General features: G+C 41.7%; 1 pseudogene across 1 annotated transcript; it reads left to right on the top strand.

Moving 5' to 3' along the window:
* Nucleotides 1-18,759: 18,759 nt before the first annotated feature.
* On the top strand, nucleotides 18,760-19,181 carry LOC307181904 (trafficking protein particle complex subunit 2-like; annotated as a pseudogene). Its single transcript has one exon. The product of its transcript is annotated as a trafficking protein particle complex subunit 2-like (transcript).
* The last annotated feature ends 626 nt before the right edge of the window (nucleotides 19,182-19,807 follow it).

Genomic DNA, 19,807 nt, shown 5'->3' with positions numbered 1-19,807 from the left:
AGTCTGGGAGAAGCTTCATGGGTGAAGAAGTTAAAAGACATAAAAAAATCACCTCATTTTGTTCAAATTACATAGCATCACTTCCCTAGGAGCATCCTGAGAAAATTTGTCTCTCTGACCTGATTTATTCCCTTTTCTCTTTTTAATTTAAGCTAAATGTTCTCCCCAAGAAATTATATTTCCAATCCTTAATGTTATGATCAAATACATAATTATTTACCAATTGCCTCTGTTGACTTCGCCTGTTTTTAACTAGACAGTACCTACTTTTAAATAGAATTTGTGATACATAGCTTGTAGGCATTTCTGTTTAAAACATGTTTATCTTGCCCTGGGCTTCTTTTTTGCCCAAACATCACTGTCATCATTCTGTCATTTACACGTGGGCCTCTCTTCTGGTGAAACCCATCCACAGGTTGCTATGGAAACACATCAGCTACAATAACACCCTGACCTGTGAAGGCCTTTGTGATTAGAGACTTCTTTGTCTAGGTCCATCAGGTGACTCTGCTGTGAATCAGAAGTCTGTTCATCTAATAGATGCTACAACACACAAAGAACACATACTCATAGACTCCAACAACCTGCCTCACCTCACAAAAACAAACAAACAAAAATTCCTTGGGACCTTTTAACCTATGTTTGTACTCTTTTGCAAGATGTCTAATAGCAACAAGTAGAACACATATGACCTCTTTGCCTTCTGAAATAATGTACGCATGAGTGTTTTATTTTCTTGTTTACTGAGTCAGCAGCTGGGGGACACTGTTGAGATTCTTCCCTCCCCTTCCCTCCTCCCTTCTTTCTCCTTCTACCAGAAGTGGCTGCCAAGGAAGCCATGGTAAGAAAACTTGTATCTGCATTGTTTCCATTGCTCTACTATTCTGGAAAAATCTAGTTCTGACTGAGATGTTTTATTTACATGTCCTGGGGGGAAAATAACATAAGGTTAATTTAAACGAAAGCAGGGATGTCCTGTTTTATTCTTCGTTCATGGTATAAACACTTGATTCAATTCAAGTTAAAAAAAATTTTTTGACCCCTATTATTTCTTTTATTCTTTCACATTTCATACAGCTTACCCATCACGACAGTGTGATGGTAGCATTTGTTAGTTGCGTTAGTTGAATGCCCCTTGTTTGCAGGAATAAGGTGGCAATGGCAGCATCGGGTCAAACCTGGGTGAGGGAAAAGTGATGTGGGAGCTAAGATTCCTCTTCTTTTCCAAAGATCCTTTTCTTACGACATCACTTGTTGCTGGCCAAGAAAAATCACACTCAAGACTTGTCTGTGGCCACTAGGTGTTGATCGTGTTCTATTCAGGACCCTGTAATTCACGGCTAGCTGCCACCCCCCAGAAGCAAAGAGGAGCTTAGAATGACATTTTTCCATCCAAGAAACAAGAAAGATTCCCTATGAATTGGAAATGAATAGGGGCAACTGCTGAAATTCAGTTTGCATTATTTATTTCTCTGCTTTCTAGAAAGCTCAGTAACCATCAGATAATTTCACTTGGTTTAAACTCCCTATGTCATTCTAATTTTTTTTTTTCCAGTTGGTTAAATTGGTCAGTCTACATGTGAGAGAACGTAGGCTAAATCATATCATTTCTGCAGGATCGTGGGTATAACACTGATGACTTGTTCTAATTCAGCTAACTTACCCATAGAAGAAAGTACTGGCCACCTTTCACATGAAGAGAAACATAAAACATATGAGCTGTAAGCGGTTTGCAATTTTGTCTACTGTGATGAAATTATAATCTATGAAAGTCAAGATGTAATTCAATACACGTATGACTTTCATTTCTAATTTATTACTGTTAGATCTCAGCACTAAAAACTTACGTCTGTTATTTTGAATTGTTTAAATCTGTTCTTCCCCAAAGAACAGTAATACAATCATCTTCTAGTTTAACACCATTTGCATATCATTAAACACATTAATGGCTTATAATCTACTTTTCTTCTGCCTATAATTTTCTTAAGCTCTTTATGAAGCACCAATGGGTTTTTACACATTTAAAAAATAGGTTATGATTCCTCAAATAATGTTGTAATTAGGTGTTCAAAAAGCAAGCCAATACAGAAATGGGCTAGGGAAGTCTGCATGTCATTGTTCAGTGTAAACTTTTAAATAAAAATACAAATTTCATTATCTAGGAAATGTGTGTTCAGTTAATTTCAAAATCAAATACAATCAAGAAATCTTGTTCTGCAATGACTGGACTTGCCCATGATATGAAAAATATTAACTTCAGTTCTCAGCATTTCATCAATCCTTCTTGGAAATGTGATTGAACTTGTAAACATCCTTCTAAAAGAATCCTTTTCAAAATTATTGTAAAATTTCTGATCTTGCTTCTAAGACTACTGACACTTACTAACAAATAGATTAACTTGGAAACCCTGTTTTCTTTTGATAGTTAAATGGATCAAATCAAAGAATTGAGATAATGGACTAAAAAGTGCCTCTGTAGGAATGCCACAGAGCGGCGTACCCGGCAACCTTAGAAGCGTGTGCATGATAAGTGCCAGCTCTGTTAAGCTTTATTAGTGTTTTAAAAATATATATAACAGGGGTGGGACAGGGAAGGTGGGAGGGAGACACAAGAGGGAGGAGATCCAGGGATATATGTATAGCTGATTCACTTTGTTATAAAGCAGAAACTAACACACCATTGTAAAGCAATTATACTCCATTAAAGATGTTTTTATATATATATATATACACACACACATATATATATATATATATATATATATATATATATAAATAACAAAAAATCCTCTGTCATACCACTCACCCATTCATGGAAGTGACACTCGCTGATGCTAAGGAAATCTGTTTTGAATCTTTGGGGCAATGCCTTCTGTGCTTCTCTGGCAGTTCACCCAAGAAAGGAGCATGTGACACCCTATGTTCAAAAAGAGTATGGGACAGGGACTTCCTTGGTGGCGCAGTGGTTAAGAATCCACCTGCCAATGCAGCGGACATGGGTTCAAGTCCTGGTCCGGGAAGATCCCACATGCCGCGGAGCAACTGAGCCCGTGTGCCACACTGCTGAGCCTGCGCTCTAGAGCCCGCGAGCCACAACTGCTGAGCCAGTGGCCTAGAGCCCACGCACTGCAACAAAGAGTAGCCCCCACTCGAGACAACTGGAGAAAGCCCACGTGCAGCAGCAAAGACCCAACGCAGCCAAAATTAAATAAATTTATTTTTTGAAAAAAGAAAAAAAGACTATGGGACAGAAAGACCTAATGCTTTTCAAAACTCATCCAGTTCCCCTTGGATGAAAGAATTGCCAAGCCAAATCAGGGTCTGGAATAAGCAGAGATTCTTGCTCTGCAAATCTTGTTCTGACTCCTAAAAGGACTATTATTAAGGGTGTTCTCACTGGTAATTGGAATTGTTTGTTAAGTGAATAAAGTTCTTTAACGGAATGAACTAAAAATGGTACAATTTCACCCTTTGTCCTAACCCCAGAGTTCAGTTTCTGAAACCCTTGGAACTATTTGTACTTCCAGTTGAAAAACTTTAAGATTATATGGGAAAATGAGGTTATGGAGAAATAGTTTTAAGAAAGATTTTATTAATATTTCTTACATTTGTTAAAGTAAAATAGAAACAAATATTTTCAATGACATTCATTTTAAATTGGTAAAAATAGGTATTATATTGATTAACATCTATCATTCTGTGCTCATGAAAATTGTTTTTTAGGTTGTTCTTCCCTTAAATTTTTAGTCAGCTGTTCATATATGGACTAAATTTTGTTGCAGACTATACAATGACATGACTGCCTCTATTCACTGACTCAGTGCTACAAAAAAAATATGTAACTCCCAGCCCACATACCACCAAGCTATAGGAAATTCCATCTCAGTCATTACTGGGCTGTCCTTTTTCAGGTTCACACCAGAATCAGGGAGGTTTACATGATGTTAAGAAAATGGAGGAGGGACCTTTGATTTCCAGTCTCTAATGATCACAGTTGACAATGACATTATCTAAGCTTTCAGTGGTTCTTTGAACCTCAGTTATTCTTTGCTGCCTCCCTGATTATCCTGGGGCCAGGGCTCATTGACAAGACTGACTAGAAGCCAGCTAATGACCCAGAGTCCTGTGCATCAGGTCGACATTCTCTTCAAAATCCACGTGGTTTAGGAGTGGAGCATGTACTTAAGTTAAGCCAATCAAAATAGATCAATTCCCTGGAACTATGATTGGTTCAGTGGTGTCCAGGTGGCTTAACCTGCTTAGAATGCTGGGACAAAGGCTCTTTGTTTCACTCTGGATGATGTCAAATGACGATGAGCTTCCTGGAATCTCCGTGGCCATTTTGTGGTCATGAAATAGGCAACATACGGAAGAAAGAACTCAGGGAATCAGAGCACTGGAGCTGGTTCTTCTGAGACAATGATTCTCCACACATGGCAATTATGTGAACCACATCAGCCTCCTTATTCTGTAAATCAGTCTGAGTCAGATTTTTTTCCTTTCTTGAACCCCAAAGGGTTCCATTAGGGTCCTAATGGAATGTGGAAGTGCACATGGAAGTGAAGGTGAAGGTGATGTAAGTTACAGACTAAGATTGTTGAAGAAATAGGACTGAAGAGGTCTGAAGGAAAGGACAATAGGGACAGCTCTAGCTTATGAAATTAGCAGCCCTTGTTACTTTTTTTTTAACATCTTTATTGGAGTATAATTGCCTTACAATGGTGTGTTAGTTTCTGCTGTATAACAAAGTGAATCAGCTATACATACACATACATCCTCACATCTCCTCCTTCTTGCATCTCCCTCCCACCCTCCCTATCCCACCCCTCTAGGTGGACACAAAACACCAAGCTGATCTCCCTGTGCTATGCAGCTGCTTCCCACTAGCTATGTATTTTACATTTGGTAGTGTATATATGTCCATGCCACTCTCTCACTTCATCCCAGCTTACCCTTCCCCCTCCCTGTGTCCTCAAGTCCATTCTCTATGTCTGCGTCTTTATTCCTCTCCTGCCCCTAGCTACTTCAGAACCATTTTTTGTTTTTTGAAGATTCCATATATATGTGTTAGCATACAGTATTTGTTTTTCTCTTTCTGACTTACTTCACTCTGAATGACAGTCTCTGGTCCATCCACCTCACTACAAATAGCTCAGTTTCGTTTCTTTTTATGGCTGAGTAAAATTCCATTGTATATATGTGCCACATCTTCTTTATCCATTCACCTGTCGATGGACACTTAGGTGACTTCCACGTCCTGGCTATTGTAAATAGAGCTGCAATGAACATTTTGGTACATGACTCTTTTTGAATTATGGTTTTCTCAGGGTATATGCCCAGTAGTGGAATTGCTGGATCATATGGTACTTCTATTTTTAGTTTTCTGAGGAACCTCCATACTATTCTCCACAGTGGCTGTATCAATTTACATTCCCACAAACAGTGCAAGAGGGTTCCTTCTCTCCACACCCTCTCCAGCATTTATTGTTTGTAGATTTTTTGATGATGGCCATTCTGACAGGTGTGAGGTGATACCTCATTGTAGTTTTGATTTGCGTATCTCTAATGATTAGGGATGTTGAGCATCCTTTCATGTGTTTGTTGGCAATCTGTATATCTTCTTTGGAGAAATGTCTATTTAGGTCTTCTGCCCATTTTTGGATAGGGTGGTTGTTTTTTGATATTGAGCTTCATGAGCTGCTTGTATATTTTGGAGATTAATCATTTGTCAGTTGTTTCATTTGCAAATACTTTCTCCCATTCTGAGGGTTGTCTTTTCATCTTGTTTATGGTTTCTTTTGCTGTGCAAAAGCTTTTAAGTTTCATTAGGTCCCATTTGTTTATTTTTGTTTTTATGTCCATTTCTCTAGGAGGTGGGTCAAAAAGGATCTCGCTGTAATTTATGTCATGGAGTGTTCTGCCTATGTTTTCCTCTAAGAGTTTTATAGTGTTTGGCCTTACAGTTAGGTCTTTAATCCATTTTGAGTTTATTGTTGTGTATGGTGTTAGGGAGTGTTCTAATTTCATTCTTTTACATGTAGCTGTGCAGTTTTCCCAGCACCACTCACTGAAGAGGCTGTCTTTTCTCCATTGTACATTCTTGCCTCCATTGTCAGAGATAAGGTTGACCATATGTGTGTGGGTTTATCTCTGGGTTTTCTATCCTGTTCCATTGATCTATATATCTACTTTTGTGCCAGTACCATGCTGTCTTAATTACTGTAGCTTTGTAGTGTAGTCTGAAGTCCAGGGGCCTGATTCTTCCAGCTCCATTTTTCTTTCTCAAGATTGTTTTGGCTATTCGGGGTCTTTTGTGTTTCCATACAAATTGTGAAATTTTTTGTCCTAGTTCTGTAGAACAAACAGAACTAGTTTGTTGGTAGTTTGATAGGGATTGCATTGAATTTGCAGGTTGCTTTGGGTAGTATAGTCATTTTCACAGTGTTGATTCTTCCAATCCAAGATCACGGTATATCTCTCCATCTATTTGTATCATCTTTAATTTCTTTCATCAGTGTCATAGTTTTCTGCATACAGGTCTTTTGTCTCCTTAGGTAGGTTTATTCCTAGGTATTTTATTCTTTTTGTTGCAATGGTAAATGAGAGTGTTTCCTTAATTTCTCTTTCAGATTTTTCATCATTAATGTATAGGAATGCAAGATATTTCTGTGCATTACTTTTGTATCCTGCTACTTTGCCAAATTCATTGATGAGCTCTAGCAGTTTTCTGGTAGCATCTTTAGGATTCTCTATGTATAGTATCATGTCATCTGCAAACAGTGACAGTTTTACTTCTTCTTTTCCGATTTGGATTCCTTTTATTTCTTTTTCTTCTCTGATTGCTGTGGCTAAAACTTCCAAAACTATGTTGAATAAAAGTGGTGAGAGAGGGCAACCTTGTCTTGTTCCTGATCTTACTGGAAATGGTTTCAATTTTTCACCATTGAGAACGATGTTGGCAGCCCTTGTTACTAAATGGTAGCAAAATAACTGCTTCATCAACTGTTTTCTACTATGTCCTGGGACACAGAAAATGCCTACCAAGGCTCTCCCATTAGGGAATTGTTAGGAAAAACTCAAGACATTGGAGTCTTTGGGCTTCTTTTATAGCCCTCAATAAGGTCCCACAAGAGAAAGGTACAATAACACAATTTTTTGTGAGACCTTTCCTGATATATTTTCAAATCTAGAAAATATTGCTGCCCGAGGGGCCTATCCCCTGGAGCAATATGTTTTCACGCTTCAGGAAAAGGGGGAATTTTAGCTAGAAAAGGGAAGCTAATATTAATTGTGAGTCACTCGAGAGCAGAGTCTCAAAAGCTAGACATTATGGAGAAAGAAAAGAATTTTTAAAATCCCTTGGGCTCCCATTTCATACCAAGAACCAGGCCTGGATGACTTAAATTTGGATTTTTCTTTAAGCCAAGGGAAGTGATGATGCAGTCATGATGTAAACAAAAGTTCCTGTTTTGCAAGAAAATGGAAAAGCCTGGCCGCCTGACTCCAGTGGACTGTAGGGAGGAGGTAGTAAAAATTACAATGAGGACATCAGAGGCAAATGTGGAACCTCATGGCCTGAGGAGCAGCAGAAACTTCAGAGTGTGTAGGGGAGAATAGTCAATGCTAATAATCTGCTTTCCCTGCAGGGAGCTGCAAGTCTCTGGGAGAAGTCCCGTATGCATCCTGATACACAGCAATGTGGTACAAAACTAGAGATCAGCCTACAGTTGTGCAGGTTGAGCACTGCACAAGAAATCCATGTCTGTAGGGCAACACTCATTTCACAGACATCATAGATTCATACATTTATTATGGCAGTTTTAGAGCATATGGCAGCAACAAGTTCTAACAAAATCAGTGTGACAATGTCCCAACACTGGAAGGAGAGTGTCTTAAGGAAGACTCACCTTTTTCTAATTTGCACAGAATGCCATGTGAGTAGCTTAACCCTGCCTTTCCCCTGGCACCACAAGATTATATAAGCATCTTCCATTTCACACAGCCTTCATGGGAGGAGCTAGGAGAGGTGGAGTATATTTGAAAGATTGAACATCTACCCCAAAGTAACTGAGTTAACCCAATGAGACAGTTTAAGCAGGAAGAAGTGGATATATCTTTAATTCACAAGGAGAATAATTTTTTGCTCCCTGCTATCCAGCAAGTTGGTGATTCAGACCAGCGTGATCATTGTCTCTCAGATGCCCAGGTTTTGACTAAAGGGGGCCCACTGGAACAGAGAGAGAGGAGAACATACCTTTCTTTAAAATAATCCTGTCTACCTGTGACCTACAAGTCAGGTTGACTACAGGTCCAATCACAAGTGCAATGGTTCTCAAACTTTCATGTTTATAAGAATCACCTGGGAATCTTGGTTTAAAAGATTTTTATTCAGTAAATCTTAGGTGGACTGTGAGATACTGCATTTCTAACAAATTCCTAGGTAATGCCAATGCTGCCAGGCCCTGGGTCCGGGTGTTGAGTTGCACAGTTTTAGAGTCTAGAAAGTGGTTCTCGGACTTTCACGTGCAACAGAACCACCCTGAGGGCTTGTTGAAACAGAGTGCTGGGCCCCTGTGGTACTGTGATTTATAGTAAGAAATATCTGGTCTTCATCCTCATTTCTAGCACAGAGCTCCTAAAACTCTTGTAATTTCCTAAGTGACAAGAGCACCAGGAGCATCTTGTGTTCTAATATTTGGCGTTTGACCCCATCCCTGAACCAGGGCTCCTGAAACCCTTGAAATTTCCTTGGTGATAGGAATTTTAATGAAGTGACTGGGTGGGCTCCTGAATGGCTCCTGGATGAAGGTTGGTCACCTGAAAGAACAAGCCATGATTAGAAGCTTGGAACTTTCAACCCCACCCTCCTTTCTCTTGAGAAGGGAGAAGGGCTGAAAATGGGGTTCATAGTTCATCATGCCTACATGAGGAAGCCTCCATAAAAATCCCCAAAGTATGGGGTGTGGAGCTTCCAAGTTGGGCAACACATCCATGTCAGGAGGGTGACACACCCCTACTCCACAGGGACAGAAGCTCTTGCGCTCAGGACCCTCCCAGACCTCGCCCTGTGTGTCTCTTCACCTGTGTTCATCTGTATCCTTCTTCATATCCTTTAGTAAACTGGTAAACCTAAGTGTTGCCCTGAGTTCTGTGAGCCACTCTAGCAAATTAATCAAACCTGAAGGAGGGTTATAGGAACCTCTGATCTGAAGTCCAACTGGACAGAAGCTGTGGGTAACCTGGGCTCCTGCTACTTGTGACTGGCCTCTGAAGTGAGGCAGGAGCCGTCTTCTGGGACTGACCCCTTAACGTGTGGGATCTGACTCCCTCTCCATGTAGATAGTATCAGAATTGAGTTAAACTGGAGGACACCCAGCTGGTCTTGCCGGGATTTGCTTGGTGTGGGGAAAAACCTCCACACATTTGGTGACCAGAAGTGTCAGAAGTGGTGTTTTGTGTGAGTGCTAAAGAAGACACATGGAACACACATAGTAAAGGAAAAACTGGGTATGTTTTTTCTTTAAAGCCCCAATTCCCAGAGCTTCGGATCCAGGAGGGCTAGGGTGGGGTCTGAGAATTTGCATTTCTGACAAGTTTCCCAGTAACCCTGATGTGGGCGAGCTACACACTGAGACCCCAGCTCTAATCTCATGCCACTCTCTCCCAGGATCTTCTTTGTCAATTACCACCTACCAGAGAAAAAGTACTGCCTCTCCCACAGTGAAGGTACAAATGTATACAGCCTGCAGGCAGGGAGTATATCTGTGGGTCCCTCCCACTCCCAAGGCCAGTCCCTACCTGCAGTTTACTAAGAGACAGGAATCATTACGTTTCAAAAACTGTGTCCAGGTAGGTTTCTGGCTGTGGTTTCTAACTCGCAGAATTGAACAGAAGCAATTAGACTGAAAGCTGCCGGGTTTTAAGGGCCTGTATAGCCTTTCACCTCTCTGGTCTCATGGCACTGAAGTGGAGGCTACGTTTGGTTCTTTTGCCCATAGTGATCTCCTGTATCTCTTCCACCAGGTCAGAAGCTGTTGGAGAGTAGAAACCACATTTTATTCACCTCTGTATCTCTTCCAAGCCCGTGCTCAGCTCTCTTGCTAAAAATGAACATAAAGTTTTGCACATTCTAGATGTAACAGGAATCACATTTAGAAGATATTAAACAGCTACACTTTCTATTCTCATATGACTGATGTTCTCTCAAAGCCCATCCATCATTAAAGCTCAGTTTACTGCCCAGGAAAAAAGAGGGAGGTATCAAAGAGTCATAGTTCAGGAAAGAAGATATTACTAAGTGATGTCCCACTGGGTAGAAAGCTGAAGCAGATATACCTTCTGATTCTAGGAGGAAGCCATGAGGTAGAGAAAGCTAGAGCAAGAGAGAGGACATGCCCCTGGGGTCAAATCAAGAGAGGTCAAGGAGGAAAGGCAGAAGCAGAGGGGGCTTTCCTGTTTGGGGCCTGAGGAGGAGACCACCTTCAGAGAACTCCTGCAAAAAATAGAAAGAGAAAATGGCAACAGAAGAGAAAAATAGACATGGTAGTATGCCATGAGGGTACAAAAAAAAGGTATCTGGGAACGGTCAGCTCATGTGGGGCAGGGTAGGTATCCAAACACTCTGACATGCTCCCAGAGGTGGAAAGGTGTGGAAGAGTGAGGAGGGCGGTGGGAAGAGCAGGGGGAAACTGACCCTGTGGCAGAAGCTATATGGTGGAAAACCATAGACCCAGGATGGAGGGAGGTGGCTGAGACCCAGAGAATCTGCAGCTTTAGTGAGGACCAAGGTGACGGAGAAACCCTGGACCCCAGTAGGCCACCACATCGCAAGTCATGCTGACTGCACTGTCAGCAGTTTCTACCAGGAGGATCCCCAGTGGATGGACAGGACATCATCTCAAAGGCTAGAGGGGACCAGGGGACAGCATCAGGACCCGTAGGTGGACATCACCCCTTTCCTCACCACAAAGAGGACAGCTAAGCTTCCCTTCCACCCTGGAGTCATCTTGTGGATATCTAAGGTGAGTCCTAAGAGGAAACAGGAATCTTGACTTTGAGTATTTATCCAAAAGATACTAAACAAATCTCTAAAAGACTGTTTAAGCAGCAGAGCCTGAAATATCCTCAATGTGAAAATTTCAGTTTTTTCCCCACCTTCAGTGGGAATGGGGGGAGAAAGAAGATAATAATAGTTTCTTCTCCACATCCAAATGTCCATGTAAAAATGTGTCCTTGAAACTCAACAAAAATGTGACAAAGTGTGTAGGATTTTGCTGTTACATTCATTTTGTATAAGCCTAGTTTATTTAAGCTGAAGTTTCTTCCACTGGAAAATAATAGCAGAAAATGGAGCTACTGGGAACAGCCCAGAAACAGTATCCAGGACACTGTGTGTGGCAAGAATGGTTGGATAGATAATAAGGAGGATGACCTACTCTTCAAAAGTTTCCTTCCTCTTTACTTCAAAACTCATTTTCCCCCCCTCTGGCATTCATCTGTTGAAATGAATTGCCCCTCCCAAGGAGGATACACACAAAGATAGAATGCTAATAACCACAATACCTAGCACCTCAGCTTACTTACAGTAGGCATTGAAGATTTATTTGGTCATTCGATGTGCTAATTAGATTTGAAGAGAGATATCATGAAAATTACGTGGTGTACTTGGTTGATTTAAAGAAGGGAAGACAAGATGAGAGCTCCTAGGAATATCCATGGAGCTGACAAGGGCTGGGTATGGTCATACTTTGTAGTAGCTGCTATTGGATGGAGAGCAGGGCTACCTGTCTGCTGTCCTAGATGCGCTGGAAACAGAGAATGAGCTCGCTTTGAGACATGACTTTCCTCTTAGTTCCAACTGAGTTGGAAGGTTGGCCTCTTTTTCTCCTTCTCCATATTCTGCTCTAGAGAGGCATGTGAAGAACATCTAGAACAAAATCCTCCTATTATGGGTGAGGAACCTGAGCTCACAGAGGTAAAATAATTTACACAACTCCTAAATGACAGAGACTGGAATAACTTTCAAGCCTCCCAGGTCAGGTTTTTCCTTTACTGCAGACTCCTCTGGATGCAAGCAACAAATCAAACTGTCAGAGGGGAAAAAAAATTATTGGCCCAGAGAAGTAAAGTCCAGGGGAAATTTCGGGTATGGCTGAATTCAAATGCTCAACTCAGTTTGCCAGGAAGACATATTTCACCATCATTCCTTTCCACCTTCTGCTATTTTGGCTTTTATGTCATGTCAAAGATGGCTACTGGCACCTCCAGCCTAAGGTTCCACAACTTAGAAAATCCAGTGGGAAGAGAGAGTCTCTTTCCTGACTCAAGATGCTGGTTCCCCTGCCTTTGTTCACTGCTTTAAACCAGTCACTGTGGTTAGAGTTTCTCTCATAGATGACACATGCTCCTGGAGTATAAGACAGTCAAACCCTAAGCTCAGAGACTGAAAGGAGAAGAGAGAGTGGCTTCTCAATGGAAAATCAGAATATTGTTACCAAAAGGAGGAGGGAAAAGAGTCTGTTTCTATGACAGCATCCTTCTAGGCTGTGTGGTCCAGATACACCTGTGACATCAGACACACACCTTGTATTACTCTCAATTGAAAGGAAGGTTAGTTTATTTAATCTTATGAAAGGGGAGAAAATGGTCTTCTTTTTATAGAGAATAGACACCTTGCACAATGTTCACTCTGGAAGGTAATGTCAGGAAGGATCCTGGCAGGCAACAGGGGCTCACTCTAATTTAGATAATCTAAGAGAGTTTAATAAAGAGATATTTACAAAAGCAAAGGGTGTAGGGGAGGTACAGAGATGGTGCAGTACCTGGAGGGTAGTAACATCTGGGTTCCCTGACCCCCCGGCCCTGAAGGGGCAAGAGGAGGGGGTGACCCCTAAGCCAGGAGGCACAGAGGACTGTTTGGAGAGGGCAGCGGGACTGAAGCTGTGACCTTTAGTAAGGATACAGCCTCAAAATGGGAGCTGGGGAAACAACAAATTCCCAAACCTTCCTCTCTTCCCTCCATCCAATTTTCTGTCGAAGGTCTCTATTGGGTGACCCATCAGGAGGCCAGAAGCAGGAATCTCATCATTGTGGATCATAAGGTCAGCCTCTCAGAGCACAATGCTGGACAGACAAGGATCAAGATTGGGTCCAGAGGAGGAACAGACAGTATTCAGTTTCTCAGTTACATGTGCACTCTATTCATGGGCCATGAGATGTCTGACTGTATGCCCTTGTCTAAATTCCTACTCTGCAGCATTGCCCGCTAAACATCTATAATTGAAATCCTTTGAAACGTGTGGGATTGTGAACACACATGACAACAGCCGCAGTGAGGCCCACTGGGGCTTCATTTTGGTTTGGGGTCAAAGACTTGCTCGAGTGTTTGTTCCTTTGTTTGCTAGCTTTGTGGCCTTGAAAAAGCCAGATAATCTCTCAGAGACGGAGTTTCCTCATCTTCAATATGAAGATAATATTTCCCTTGCCCATCTGATGGTATCTGTCATTCAGTACAAATGAAATATCAGATATAAAAGTGTATGGGGAGGGCTTCCCTGGTGGCTCAGTGGTTGAGAGTCCGCCTGCCGATGCAGGGGACACGGGTTCGTGCCCCGGTCCGGGAAGATCCCACAGATCCCACATGCCGCGGAGCGGCTGGGCCCGTGAGCCATGGCCGCTGAGCCTGTGCGTCCGGAGCCTGTGCTCCGCGCAACGGGAGAGCCCACAGCAGTGAGGGGCCCGCGTACCGCAAAAAAAAAAAAAAAAAGTGTATGGGGAATGACAAAGTACTAATTTCATATTGATCATTTCAGCCTTTGTATGTGAGCATAGGTAATATAATATGTTTTATTTATGGCTATGCAGTTTGGTAATTCTTACATCAGGAAAAGTTCTAAAGTGCATTTCATGCATTCTATATGTGGCAGTATGTTTTAACCATGTGAAATTTGAAATGAATTAATGAGGAATTAACCTCCAGTTTACTCCAGGATTGCATTGAGGAGATGATTTACTGGGATTCTGCTTATTGCTGGGGGAAAAATAAACAAGGTTAATCAAGTTTTCTGCCTGACAAGTGAGCCACTGTGCTTATTATCTGTTTATGAGTAGACAAAAGCACAAAACATCCTTGCGTCCCAGTGAGTTCTGCGAGTCCTTTAAAAACTGTACATTAGCCATGGATCTTCCTGCTAACTCTCCCCTGCAGCTTGCTGAGGATATTTTCCATAATATAACTAGACTTATCACAATGTATTTCTGCACTGCTGGCTCCTAGGACAATTGCCTAGATTTTCAAACCCCAGATTGGAAGCTGTGGTTTGATAAAAACTGCTTTGGAGAAAATGGAAACACTCCCCTCATCCCCTCTTACCTCCCCCCTTTCTTCTTAACCCCCATCCCTCTATGAATATCCTGGTTCCTAAGACTCTTTTGATCAGATTCCCTTATTGTCCCAGTTTCATGAGAACTCATCAGTGACAGCTTCCAGGGGTGCACTGAGAGTATACTATGTGTTAAGAACTCTACATCCAATATTTTACTTAATCTCCCCAATATCATATGAAGTAGGTGTTATTATCTCCATTGTATGTGAAAGGACTGAAGCTTAGAGAGGCTTACAGCAGAAGAATTTGAATCCAAATGTCTGAGTCCAAAGCCTGTGACCCTAACCACCATACTTTATAGCCTATCTGTTTCCATGTTGTTCTTTCTCTCTTATAGTAAAAACCGATTGATCCTCATAGAAGAATGGTCTTACTTGGGTCAAGATGCAGAGGGAGTTTTATTCTTCTCATTTCAGAAGACACTTATGTACCCATTGCAGTTACATTGCTGATACTTTTTTGGGAAAGGGACAGCCACTATCCCCTGAGGACCCTATGTTAACAGCTGAGAAGGGAATAGCTGTATTGAGTTGCTGTTCTCTGTTAGTCACCATGAAGTCTAGATTCTAATTATTGCGATATCACAATTCAAGGCCATCTGCAAGACAAATGGTCAAAAGCCAGAGTGCTCAGCTTTGCAATATACTATTGTGGTAAAAACATAACACAGGATTTTTTTTTTTTTTTTGCGGTACGCGGGCCTCTCACTGTTGTGGCCTCTCCCATTGTGGAGCACAGGCTCCAGACGCGCAGGCTCAGCGGCCATGGTTCACGGGCCCAGCCACTCCACGGCATGTGGGATCTTCCCGGACCGGGGCACGAACCCGTGTCCCCTGCATCGGCAGGCGGACTCTCAACCACTGCACCACCAGGGAAGCCCAGGATTTTTTTTAATGTAAAAAATGTAGGAGAATGCTCAGTGACTGAGAATCTATATATGGAACTTAATCTATTTTTCCTAAATGACGGCTATAAGAGGTTAAGCCCAATGATATAAACTTTACCTTGCCGAATTTCCCCATCAATTTCATGCTGTCCATATTCCATTTCTTTTTACTTCTTAAACACATTGGAGAAGTATGTGAGAAAAAATGAACACTCATCTTTTTAAATGATATAAGAGATAGTGAACAGTTTAATAGAAAGAAAAGAAAAACACTCAACTCATTTATTAATTCTTTTAATGAATTTTTGTCAAGTGCTTAATTTTTGCTGGGTTCCAGGAGTACTGGGAAACGTCTAGTCTAATAGGGGATCCAGGGACAAGCAATGTAATATAGTGAGTATTACAGTAAGAGTTAAGTAAGAAGGGTGAGTGGGCATGACCACAACTGACTCAGTCTCAGAGGGTCTAGGAAAACGTCCAAGAACACTTGCTGTCTCCTTTGAGATCTAACGGCTGAGTAGGCCTTAATCAAGCTGGGGGAGGGTGTTTCAGGCTGAGGTGCAACACAGACAAAAGCCTGGCTCCATTTTAAGGAAATGAAAGTAGTTCAGCGTTGTTGGCACTGTGAGGGAGGAAGTGGCAAAAGATAAAGGATGGAAAGAAGCAGAAGCTAAATCTTGAGAGTCTCTTAGCTCCGTTAAATAATTTGGACTTTTCTATTAAGGTCAATAAGTAGCTATTAAAATTTTTAAGCCAGTGAATGACACGATCAAATTTGTGCTTTAGGAAGATGATTACTCTTGACTCCAGGTCCCAGAGGACACTGGTCTGGGTTGGCGTGCTGGTGCAGTGACACTGACTTTCACCTCTGAGGAAGCTGAGCCCTTGTTTTCCTTGCCTTTGTTGGGCCATAGATGTTGCAATACAGCTATGTTTAAACTCTACATACAGAAAACCCATATTCAAATGAAACATCAATTCCTGTAAGGACAAATTTCTGTCTCCCCAGAGTGGAAGATGTCTGTTGTAAACAGCCTGCTACCAAAAGGCTGGCTGATCTCCTTGGTCTCCGCTGCTGGCAGGTTGGGCATTCAAGAGCAGCATTAGCTAGATCAGTGGGGACCCATCAAGCCTCTGCCACACGCCCACTCTGTTCTTGCGCCTTTTGTGCAGCACAGAATCATCCTTCCCCACTGGTCGTTGAGAGACCCCTCTGCAGTGGATGTTCCCTGGGGGACAGTAATATCTGCATACTTTGTGCCCATTCCTATAGGTGAGTGTACATACCTCTTCCCCAGACTTGCTTGTCCCTAGTTTTCCAGTCCTTTTCCTTCCAGACGCAAGGCCAATCAATCATCCTTACAAAATGGGTAACCAAGCTTGCTGTTCATCACTTTCTTACTGAGTAATGTCCTATCTCTCCCTTGACTAACGGACAGGTCTAAGATGCAGCTTTTATGTCTTCTCAGGGGATGGACACACAGAATTGAGCGATCAGTCACACCTAGTGGCAGCCTGCTTGCTAACGAATCCTCACGTTGGCTCTCCTTACATCTACTTTCCCCTTGCCCTGATCTCTGGGATTATTCTCAAGCCTTTAAGCTGTGCTTCCAAGGGAGCCCAGGCTAAATGGTTGGCATCAGGAGTGACCCTAGAAGTCAAACCATAAGAATGGGATTTTCAAATTAGATTACTAGTGGTAGTTACTATTACCCTGCACTGGGTGCATCAGAGTTGGTTGAATATTCATCCAGGTTGCAGAATTTTAACTGTGACATCACACCAGTGACAGCTATAAAGAAAGTGCCTAAATGTTCTAGATTCATTTTCCCATTCTCACAAGCTGGGAGTGCAGTGGGATAAATTACTATGTTGTCACACTTTTCTGAACATATGGAAGGAAAGCTGTTGGTGATCAGGGGGATAGCTGAATAGGTGCTGTGGGTGCTCAGGTGTCTTCGTTCCCTGTGAAATATTTCAGCATTTCTTCTTTCTGATGATTCGGTAACTGATGGCATTTTCCACCTTCATTGATTCCATGCTCTAAATCAGTGAAACTCTACCCTGATGTGTACAACTGAATTGCCTCAGTGCTTAAAAAAAATCAATGCATATATGGACTCCATCATTTAAATCAGAATGTCTAAAAGCGGGGCCCAGATATCTGTGTTTTTAAAAGCTCCTCGCATGGTTGTAATGTGCAGCCAGGGTTGATGACAGCACTTCCAGACCAACAGAGAGGGGAGGGTGGAGGGTGACTTATATTCATTGAGCAAGCACTACCATTGGCATCTTCCCTTTTTATATATATATATATATATATATATATATATATATATATATGCAGTTTCAATAACAGTGATATGGGAAAGATTTCTTCTTGAAGAAGAAGATTTCTTCTTGAAGGAACATGCCAACAGTTTGGTAGAAATACGTATATTTGTTGCTTGGGGTAAAAGGTGAGTCCTCCCAAGGGCATGTTCAAAACAAAACTGTTTCCAAAAATCGCAGGCATATGACAAGGAGAGGAATTGGATGGCCTTTGTGGGACTGGGAAAGAGAATGTAAGGAAGAGGGACAGGAAAGAATAAAGCACAAAGTAGCCTGCTGTGAGCCTCCAGATCTTCCACGACTCAACTCCCAGCGCTTGGGATTAGGACACCTTGTTGACATAGTAAGTGTTAAGGTTTCTGCCCAGGTGATATGGTCAGTATGAAAACAGGAGCTGGATGGTCAGGAATGTCTCTCCCAAGGTCTATGTCTCAATGTGATAAGAGCTAATATTCACTGAGAGTAATTTTAGACATTCAGGAGTTGCAAAAAGAAGTTGAAAGATGCTGTCTGTCCCATTGTGACAGAAAAGAACCTGCTGATGTCAGGAGATCACCTTGATGATGGGCTCACAGCTAGTGCTACACTTATGAGGCTCCACAGAGAGCCAGTGGGACCAAAAATGTCCCTCCAGGGTGCTAAGCTCTTGAGAGTAATCATGAACCAGCACCTCCCAAAGGGTGTTCTGTGGAACTGGAGTTCTACAGACGTTAAATGAAAAAAATATACAAGGTTTCCTGATCAAAGACGTCGGTCAGAAGGGCTAAATGAAAGGTCTTCCAAAGCCTTTAGTTTGCTAAATGAGCCTGGTGAGGGTCCAAGAGGGGAAACAAGACTACAGCTCTCCTGCATGTTCTCATGAAATACCTCAAAGACCCCAATTCCCTGAGAGTCATTTTGGGAAACATTCCTACAGGCCTATGTATGAATGACTGATGACAAATAGATATTTTTGCAAGAAATGAACAGAGACAAAAAGATATAAGTACATGCACTTGTACATTTTAAATTTGCCTTCTTTTTAAATCAGAAACAAAAGTAAGTTGTTTTTCATTTTTCTAGAAATAAGCCTTCATCAAAACAAACTGTTAGGCCACGGGAATTCACTGGGCATTTCCGTTACTGGTGTCTTGCCGCAGGGCCTATCTATTGAAGACAATGTCTGGAAGCTTCTACGTTGTCATTGTTGGTCACCATGATAATCCAGTTTTTGAAATGGAGTTTCTGCCAGCTGGAAAAGCAGAATCCAAAGACGATCACCGCCATCTGAACGAGTTCGTAGCTCACACTGCTATCGACCTCGTAGACAGAACATGTGGCTGTCAAACAACATGTACCTGAAGACGGGGGCCGAGTTCAGTGAATGGTTTGTTTCAGCATTCGTCACTGCGGGTCATATGAGATTTATTATGTTGCATGACGTCAGGCAAGAAGCCGGAATAAAAAACTCCTTTATCGATGTCTATGATTTATACATAAAACTTGAAATGAATCCATTTTATGAACCCAATTCTCCTATCTGGTCAAGCGCATTTGACAGAAAAGTTCAGTTTCTTGGGAAGAAACACCTTTTATGCTGAATGCAAAAAATTTGGAAGTAAACAGTGTCACTACAATAGGGTATACTCAGGAATGTGTACATTGTAAGTAACTTGATTAAACAGCATGGAAAAGTTTTAGTTGTAGTCTCAATTTATCGAAACCTAATGCAATTGCTTTCATATTTAAACATAGCATATTCAGTTTCTTACGATTATCAACAGATTGATATTTGCTTGTGAACAGTGTTATTTATGAAGCGTTCTTTATCGGTAATCTTGAAATATTTCTATTTTAAAAATTGAGAATAAGCTTTTGAATTTCCTCATTCAGATAGCTTGATCTTGTTCCAAATGTCATGGTCAAGATTTGGTAGGCAGATTTAAACCCAAAAGCTTCTGCAATAGGGGATGAAGTTGATAGCACATACAGGGGCTCATCTATACATCTGAGATGTTATGAAAACGTATAGGTAGAATACATAGAAGTAGTATATGTACACTAAGAAGCCAGAGCAGACAGCCTTGCGGTGCCAAATGCCACAGGCCTGCCCCTGTCGGAGACTGGGAACGGCGATCCTCCTGTAATCCTAGAATCCTGGATCCATGTTTGTCAAGTGGGAGGCTAGGACCAAAGTGACAGGTTATGTTCTTATGTTTCCTTTCCT

This window comes from Stenella coeruleoalba (assembly GCF_951394435.1).
Source record: "Stenella coeruleoalba genome assembly, chromosome: 2".
Classification (NCBI taxonomy): Eukaryota; Metazoa; Chordata; class Mammalia; order Artiodactyla; family Delphinidae; genus Stenella; species Stenella coeruleoalba.
The sequence above is the reverse complement of the archived record's forward strand: the minus strand, read 5'-3'. Positions and strand labels throughout refer to the sequence as shown.